This window comes from Meriones unguiculatus, chromosome 10, assembly GCF_030254825.1.
Source record: "Meriones unguiculatus strain TT.TT164.6M chromosome 10, Bangor_MerUng_6.1, whole genome shotgun sequence".
In the NCBI taxonomy this organism is placed as follows: Eukaryota; Metazoa; Chordata; class Mammalia; order Rodentia; family Muridae; genus Meriones; species Meriones unguiculatus.
In genome coordinates, this window is record NC_083358.1 from 11,344,982 (window position 1) to 11,354,723 (window position 9,742).

Consider the following 9,742-nt stretch of genomic DNA (forward strand, 5'->3'; position numbering starts at 1 on the left):
ACTCACATGACACAACTGAGTTTCCAAAGAAACCAGAAACTTCCAAACCAAGGTGCATTCTGGAGAACTGGCTGTGATAATCTGTGGGAGAAGACAATTGAAAGGAGCCAAAACTAATATTGTGACAAAGGCTCCAGTGGCCAAAGTTTCTTCTGTGAAGAGCAGGTAGCCTGACTCTTGGGCATGAAGTTGGGATATTATAGACGATGGCCAATGGTTAATGCTACTGGAATCTACGTGGCCACCAGATGGATGCTAACTCACGTAGAGGTCTTAAAGGGTTTATGCAAGGACACAAAGATGTATTACAGATACTTATTTGTTATAGATCTGGACTCTGACCCCATGAAGTGACCTGTTTGAATTTCCAGGCTTGTATTCTATTTTATTTCCAGAAAAGCATCAAGTTAGTGTAGTCTGGAGAAAAGTAAATTTATGCATAGGGTTCTTCCTAATAGAACTTGATAAGATTGTGAAACAAGTTGGCAGGATAAAAAAAATAACTATTTCATAAAAAAAAGTGAGCATTGAGTTTCTGCCTTTTGGGAGAAAAGCAACATGATTATGGAGGAGCTTGGTGTGGCTATTTGTTGAGTTGCTTTAAGACCAAAAGCTCAGAGGCGTCAAGGAAGGAGGCAAGAATGAGGCTTTTAGCAGCCTAGAATGTACCAACATGGACCCAGGGACCTATGGCTGCAGACAGCTCCAGGTGAGATGGAGGTGGTGAGAAAAAGTAAGGAGGGATTGTGGGGTGGCAGGAGAGAACTTGCATGAAGGTGGTATGCACCAAACTACTTCTCTTATTCAGAAAAGTTTCAGTAAAAGTACGTGAGTGACAGCCTTGTGTCATGTATGTGTGTGTGGGAGTGGAGTGGGAAGGATGAGTGAGGTTCAGCAGTAGAGAAACACAGGACCAGCAGAAGTTCAAGCCTTACCACTTCGTTAACCTGCCCATTGCTGTTTTCAGAGAAAAGACCCATCAAGGAACATCTGTTAGCAAAAGAGATGGCCACTGGAGCTAACTTTTACTTGTATAAGAAAATGTGCCCTTAGCAAGACAGATAGTGTTTTGGGGCATCTGATTCACAGACCACACTCAGTGAGAATTGTCAAGCAATACTTAATATCTGCCAGTTGTTTAGAACCTGGTCTTCTTTGTCAGGAGTCTCTGTGGACAAACGTTCCCCACACAGACTTGAGTTGCCCTTTCAGCACTTTCTGAAGGTCTTCTGGTGACCTAGGCAGCCTGTTAACCCTTTCACACAGGTGAAACTTTACTGAACAAAATGTGGGTTTATCCCACTTTCGGCTTGCTTCCACTCTTGGTCTTGGTCTAGGCATACCATCTCTCCTGGCACTTTATAGACTGAGCATATTCTTCACTGTCAGTAGGTTAGGCTGTCAACTTACCGAATCTTGATTTGAATCCCAAGTCATTGCTAGCTAAACAATGTCATATAGATACCTTCCTTATAGTCCCACCTTTCCATAGTTTATAAAATTGAGAGCAATATAAAGCCTACCTCTTGCGAGTGTGGTGGGCAGAGTGGGTTGCCTCCTGAAGGAACTAAGGAAATACTGATGACTGTTTGCTTCAGGTGCACAGGGTCATTTTGGTCAGGGATGCAGGCTTCAGCTGTCAAATCTTTTTGAAGGAAATATAGAGGCAATCCTAAGAGTGGCTAAGATCTTCAGTGAGCCAAGAAGGGACCACAATGACTGAGGTTCACAGACTGAATTGTGAGCTGCAGCAAACCAAGGATGCAAGTAGATGGAAGAGCTTTAGGTGTCCTGAGAGGGTAAGAAGTAGACTAGGGAGGTGGCTTGAGGGCGAAGTAGGAACAGTATGTAGGATGGAGTGCAGCTCTAGAATAAGAGGTCAGAGGCATGGCCTTGAAAACGCTGGAGGCCATGTTATGTAGGATTATATCCTGCACAGGATTTTATCCTACATTTCATTCATTCTTAACTATTTAAAATCATGGCTTCTTGTGGTGCTTGGAAATGTGTACCCCTAAATCTTACGTCCACCCTGGACCTCAGAATGCAGCTTTACTTAGGATTGGAATTTTTGCAGATGTAATTATAAGGACGGGGTTGAGATCATGCTAGATTGCAAAAGTCTTTAAATCCAACGGCACCGTATTCACTAATGATAGACAAAGACACATAGAAACACTAGGAGGGAGGTGATGATGGAGGTGACAGACAGAGGCACAGAGGGACACAAGGAGGGAGGTCGTGTGATTATGGAGGCAGAGATTGGAATGTTAAATAAAAGTGGGAGCTGGAAGAGGCAAGAAAGACCCTCCTCTGAAACCTCGGGAGAGCATACAATCTTGGTGACACCTTGGTTTCACACCTTCACAACTCTGGGAGAATGCATCTCTGTTGTTCAAAGGCAACATCTTTATGGTGACCTGTTATGGCTACTTAAGAAAAATGATACAAATAACCTTAGACAATTCAATGCCATTTCTGATCCTGTCTTCATATTAAGACATACATGCATACAATGATTTTTCTTTCAATTTAAAGGAGGACATGAAGTTGTTCCGAGGGTCCCAGGGTTAAGAATTCTTTTGGTAGATAATGGGATGTATTTAAGTAGTCCCAATCATTTAGCTGACCTAGTTGTGCCCACATTTTGGAACAGTGATTATGCAGGGAATGTAGAGATGAATAGGAATTGAGAGGATTTCTAAATACTGAGAAAAGAATTACCATGCAATCACCTCCCTTTCATACCTTTGTAAAATGCTGCATTATTTTCTTCTGGAAACATTTAAATACAAAAGCAAGTTAATAAGGTTGCTTATCATGAGTCCCAGACAGGAGTCTTTTTTAATTTTATTTTTTTTTCACAATTTATTCATTATATATCCTGATTGAAGCCCCCTCCCTCAACTTCCCCTAGTCCTACCCTCCCTCCCTCTTCCCCCCATCCCCTTCACCTAGTCCACTGAAAGGGGGAGTTCTCTACCATCATCATTTGCCCATCACTTGTTAAGTCTCATCAGGACTGCCTGGATACTCTTCCTCCATGGCCTGGCAAGGCTAAATCACAAGGGGTGAGTGATCAAAGAGCAGTCAACTGAGTTCATGATAGAGGCAGCCACTTCTCCCGTCACTCGGAGATCCACATGGAGACTGAGCTGCCAATCAGCCACATCTGAGCAGGGGGTCTAGGTCCTGTCCATGCATGGTCCTCGGTTGGTGCATCAGGCTCTGCAGGATCCCCTGGGCTCATATCCTTTAGCTTTGTTAGTCTCCTTGTGGGGCTCCTGTTCCCTCCACGTCCCTCTATTCCCACCCCTTTCTTTTTCCATAAGACTCCCTGCACTCTGCCCAAAGTTTGGCCGTGAGTCTTAGCATCTGCTTCGACCCCCAGACAGGAGTCTTAATAAGACAAAAAGGAATACTGATTTTAGTTTCCTACAGTGTACTCTGAAATGATGCATTGCTGGAAAGAAGGAAGGTACCCAAGAGTCCACACCACCTTATCCCCATTCACTATAGTTGGGCAGGGATGTAAAAGGAGGATGGGAGGATTGGGTTTGTTGCTTCTCAACTCTGAGGTCAGGATGCTGATGAACATTCGGGATGTGTGTGGCAGCTGCAGCAACCTCCATACTCATCCTTTTTGATGGAGATGCTGGGTGTGGATTAGCACCAGAGCAGTGCTGGTTCCAGAGCCATGAGAGTGTATGATGCCGCTCTTGGGTGGTTTTCCTTTACATCTTGTGTGTTGGAGACTGTGATGGTTGATCTTCGTTGTCACCTTGATGCGCTTTAGAATCAGCCGAGAGACACACCTTTGAGCCTATTCTTGAGGAAGTTTCTGAAAAGATTGAACTGCTTAGGGAAAACACACCCTGAGTGTGGGAGGTACCATCTCATGGGCTGTGGCACCAGATGAATAAAAAGAGTAAGAAAGAGAGAATGAACTGAGCACCAGCGTTCACCTCTCTCTGCTTCCTGACTGGACACCTCATACTTCTGTTGCCATCTTTCCCTACCATAATAGACTGTACCCTCAAACTGTGAGTCAAAACAAGCTCTTCTTTTGAGTTGCTTTTGTCAGATATTTGGCCACAGGAAATGAGAAAAGTAGCTACCATAGAGGTTTAACCCCCAGTGTTCCTGTCAATGGTGTTTATGGGTAGATCCTTTGGAAAGTTACTATGTCATGTGGGCTCTGTCTGACGTCTTCAGTGAATTAGCTTAACCAGGTGCTTTGTTTTAGAAGTGAGTTCTATGGCATGCTTGCTCTTTCTCACCATGTCACACCCTGTGCTGCTTTGGGATTCTGCACAGCAAGAAAGAGTTCACCAGATGTGTACCCTTGGCCATGGACCACCTAGCTTCTAAAACCATGAACCTGGTAAACCTTTATTCATTATACATTTCCCAGCCTGTGGTGTTCAGTTATAACAACAGCAAAACAGATCATGACGGGCCCTTGGCTACTATTAACACCTTTTGGAATGTTGTTTTTTTCTTGTGGTTCTGTGGTGATGGAAAACCTGCCTTTGTAATCTGGTCAAGACTGTTCCTTGGAAAACTCTCTATAGAACAGGAAGTAGCTTTCCTCTTCATGCTGGTATGTATTGTCTGAAGATCTGTGTTTTTTTCTCTTTTTGCAAATCTTGTAAAGATCCAGAGCCACAGGTGCAAATCCACTTAGATGAATAACATATCCAAGGCTTGAGTTTCCTACTAGAGCAAAAAAGTGATTGTTCGGATCAAATGAGGCAATTTCTGCACTGTAGACATTATCTACAGCTTAGTCAGTAGCCTTTCCCACTCATACTTTGTTTTAGCCAACAGCATCCCAGTTTATTCCTAGATGATAGAACCCAGGGATAGGCCTGTGGAATGATGACTTAGTTGTGGATAATAGGGAGATGAATGGAGAAATTTATGAAGTGGGACTGGTCTCCAGGGTCACAAGTTTAGAACCTTTAACATCTCCTCTTCATTTTTCCTTGAACGTTGACTGTGATATCTGTGCTTCAGCAACCATCTTATGACCACAAGGACATTGGTAGTTTCCGATTGATGGTCAGGCATAAAGAGAGAGAAGGCAGGCCTCCAACAGTTCCCCTGAGAAGACAACTCACTAGTTTCTTTTGTTATATAAGAAAAATAGGTTCCAGCTAGTTCTTACAGACTAGTGATTCTTAACCTTCGGGGGTCACATATCAGATATTTTGCATAGAAGATATTTATGTTATAAAAAATGAGAGTCATGAAGAAGCAATGAGATAATTTTATGGTTGGGGGTCAACACAACATGAGGAACTGCATTAAAGGGTCACAGCATTAGGAAGGTTGAGAACCAATGTCTATAGGATAGATAGATAGATGCCTTACCATGGATTTTAAGTGTGAAACTGTATGTTCCTCTCCAAGCCCTCAAAAACCACGAGACCTTTCCCAACTTCTCTTTCTCTTTCTTCTTGTTTGGTTTAAATTTGGCTTTTCCAATGCCACTTTCCCAAGAACCCCATTTATATCTTTTGCAAACACTTTTATTATTCAGTTTATTTTATTCTTTGACTGTGTTTTTTACTAGATATCACTCACCAGCCAAACTTCCCCTTTTCAAATCCAGCCTAGAGTTGAGGGGGAAAAGTAACTAAGTGAAACCATTAGTGGCAATTGTGCAGAAAATGAGCTGTGAGGAAGCTCATCAGCTTGAAGTATGTGAATCTGTAAGGAGATGGACTCCAAGCAGAGAATGTGCTATCTTAGCACTTATGGATTCTTCCTGTGGTCACAATTAATAAAGTCAACCCTTCACTGAACAGTTTCCCAGCCTACAGTGAGTTTAGAGTGAGATATGGTTGGCAGCTCCATCAAGGGAAGAACACGAAAGCCACACAGAAGGGGACCAGAAACAGTGTAAAAATCATATACAAACACCAGAGAAGCTGTAAGTCCCTTAGCGTGACTGCAGGCACCTATGCACACGGAACCCCTGAGAACATCCATATGTCAGCCCAAGGTGGTACTCACCATTCAGGGACAAGAAGGCTGATCTATACATAGTTCTTGTGCAGTCTGCCTACAGCAGTGGAGTATTTTAGCTCTTTCTGAAGATGTTCTATAAGTTTTTAAAAAAAGCTTTTGCAAACTCTAAGCTCTTCTTTCTTTCTTTCTTTCTTTCTTTCTTTCTTTCTTTCTTTCTTTCTTTCTTTCTTCCTTTCCAATCTGGAGCATTTCCCTTTAAATATTTGGATGGGCACATTCTATTGTTGTCTAGACACTTTATTCATTTAGAGATGGTCTCCTGAAATTTTTCTGATTCTTATTTCCATGAATAAATAACTCTTATTACTGTAAATTTCTGCTGAGCAAAATAGTTACAGACAAGAGATAAAGTCTGTCAAGCTGACTTACCTTCACTTGTAAGAAGCCATGGAATGCCATAAGTCCATTCATGAAATATTTGTGCATCTAGGATTTTGTGAGTTTATGTCACACTCAGAACTCAGATGGGGTCTGGGTTTGTAGCTCAGTGATGGAGCACTTGCTTAGCTTAGCATGTTCAAGGCCCTCGCTTGGTCCCCAGTTCTGCAAAGAAGGAAAACAGGAGGGAAAAAGACTAGATAGTGTCTCCCAATGACAGAAGCTGTTGTGTTTGGGTGTGTGATGCCTGGGGCTATTGGAGAGCTTTTCTATAGGAAATAGCCTTCTCAGAGGTGTGCAGTGCAGGTAGTGAACTAGCTGGGTACTGATGTCCCAGTTTGGAGTCTGCTGCCCCCTGGAAGTCATGGTTATTTCATCATGGGGCTCCAGGATTGGTTCTTCCAGTGGCTGGAGACAGACTCTTTTTCCTCTCCTTCACCCTTCTTTCTTCATTAACTTGAGAGGGAGGTGGGGGGCATGGAAGGAGTTGGAGGGGTGAAAATAATGTAAACGAAGGACTCATGTGTGTTCCATGGCCCTCTCCTCTGTGTTGAGTTTGACGACTGATTTTTAAGGACCTGAAAGAAAACTGCACCCATGCTCCATCTGAACACACTTGTCCCTATTTCCTCTTTTGTTTTTTCTCTTCTTTTAAAAAAGGTTCAAATTTTTATTCCCTTTATTATATCTAAATTTGTTTATATGTTTTCTTTACTAGGCATTTTTTTCTTTTTGTTTGGATTCCTTCCTTTTTCCTCTTCCTTTCATGATGTTTCCCCCACTTTTCCTTTTCTTTAATTTAGCCTGGCTTCTTGCTTCCCTTCTAGTTTTTCTTTCTCTGTTTTCTTCTTCTTCTTCTTCTTCTTCTTCTTCTTCTTCTTCTTCTTCTTCTTCTTCTTCTTCTTCTTCTTCAAATCTTACTTATCTATATTCTACATTTACCCTAAGTGATTTTGTTTTTAACTACATAGTACAACTTACATTATTTTTTTTTCTATTTGATGGTCTGTGGTCATTTTTGACATTTGGTTATATTGAGATTTTGATTTAAAATAGAAATGCTGGAAATAAAAAAATATCAAATAAAAACAGAGTGGAACACACGGGCAATAGACTTGCCTGGAATGAAATAACAGAACAGAACACAGTATAAGGGATGCAGGACAAAGTCAAGAAATTACTATATTTAATTATCAATAAAGAAAGCAGTAACAGCTGTTGACCTGTTGACCCGGCCAAGAAAGCATCGCTGAAGGCTCTCATCGCCCTGCCGTAGTGTCTAAGTCAGAGTCTCCCAAGAAGCTGCAACAGCTTGCAGAAACTCTTCATCGGAGGTCTGAGCTTCAAAACAACCGACAAGAGTCTGAGGAGTCATTTTGAGCGATGGGGGACACTCACCGGCCATGTAGTAACAAGAGACCCAAAGAGACCCAAAGAGAGACCCAAAGAGACCCAAAGTAACCAAGAGATGCAGGAGCTTTGAGTTTGTCACCTGTGTCACTGTGGAGGAAGTGGACGCCGCTATGAACGCAAGACCACACAAGGTGATGGAAGAGTTGTGGAACCCAAGAGAGCCATGTCAAGAGAAGACTCGCAGAGACCAGGGGCCCGCTAAACTGTGAAAAAGGTCACTGAAGAACATCACCTATGGGATTACTTTGAACAGTATGGGAAAATTGAAGTGACTGAAATCATGACTGACCGAGGCAGTGGGACGAAGTGGGGCTTTGCTTTTGCCACCTTTGACGACCACGACTCTGTGGATAAGATTGTTATTCAAAAATGTCATACTGTGAATGGCCACAACTGTGAAGTACGAAAAGCTCTGTCAAAAGGAGAGGTGGCTAGTACTTCATCCAGCCAGAGAGGTCGAAGTGATTCCGGAAACTTTGGTGGAGGCGGTTTTGGTGGCAATGACAATTTTGGTAGAGGAGGAAACTTCAGTGGTCGTGGTGGCTTTGGTGGCAGCCATGGTGATGGTGGATATGGTGGCAGTGGGGATGGCTAGAATGGATTTGGTAATGATGGAAGCAATGTTGGAGGTGGTGGAAGCTACAATGATTTTGTAAATTACAACAATCAGTCTTCAAATTTTGGACCAATGAAGGGAGGAAACTTTGGAGGCAGGAGCTCTGGCTCTTATGGTGGTGGAAGCTAGTACTTTGCTAAACCATGAAACCAAGGTGGCTATGGAGGTTCCAGAAGCAGCAGTAGCTATGGCAGTGGCAGGAGGTTCTAATTACATCACAGCCAGGAAGCAAAGCTTAACAGGAGAGGAGAGCTAGGGAAGTGACAGGGAAGCTAAAGGTTCCAGCAGATTTGTGAACTTAGCCAAGCACAGCGGTGGCAGGGCCTAGCTGCTACAAAGAAGACATTTTTTTTAGACAATACTCATGTGTATGGGCAAAAAAAAAAAAAAAAAAAAAAAAAAAAAAAAAACCCTCCAGGATGGTGTTTGTGACTAATTGTATAACAGGTTATTTTCGTTTCTGTTCTGTGGAAAGTGTAAAACATTCCAACAAAAGGTTTTACTGTAGAACTGTTGACCTTTTTCTTCAACCATGCTGTTGATTGCTAAATGTAATAGTCTGATCATGACGCTGAATAAATGTGTCTGTTTTGCTTTTTTAATGTGCTGTGTAAAGTTAGCCTACTCTGAAGCCATCTTGGTAAACTTCCCCAAAAGTGTTAAGTTAGAATTCTTTCAGGGTGGTGCCAAGTTCTATTTGGAATTTATTTATGTTTGCTTGGGTGGAGAAGCCATTGTCTTAAAAAAAAAAAAAAGACCTCCGTGTAGTTAAACTGCCAGTTACTGTTGTGACTTTAATGAATTTCACCCCTGAAAAGGTCATCTAAGCAAGTCACAATTTGGTCATAAAATGGTTGTTGGCACACCCTATGCAACATTAAAGTTGAATAATGATATCAGATAAAATAACTGATGGGAATGAAGCTTATGTATCATCCATTATCATGTGTAATCAATAAACAAGTTAATTCTCTTGAAAAAAAAAAAAAGAAAGCAGTAACAAAAGGGGACAAGACCACAATGTTCAAGAGAGCAAACCCAAGAATCCATGGAATAGAAATAACTGAGTTAAAAAACTAAATGAATATAAAAATTTATTCAATGAAACAATAGCAGAATAATTTCAAATAAAAAGAAAGAAATAAACATTCAAGTACAAAGGGTACCTAGAACACCAAATATCAGCAGAAGAGAACCTTTCCAAGGTACATCACAATCAAGACTCTAAAAAGACAAATCAAGGAAGAGACAGTAAACACATTCATAGAAAAGGCTGGAGAGATGGCTCAGGGGTTAAGA

At 41.8% G+C, this 9,742-nt stretch overlaps 1 pseudogene; it reads left to right on the forward strand.

Annotated features, from left to right (window-relative positions):
- Positions 1–663: 663 nt before the first annotated feature.
- LOC110549595 (heterogeneous nuclear ribonucleoprotein A1-like) lies at positions 664–8,653 on the forward strand (annotated as a pseudogene).
- Positions 8,654–9,742: the final 1,089 nt, after the last annotated feature.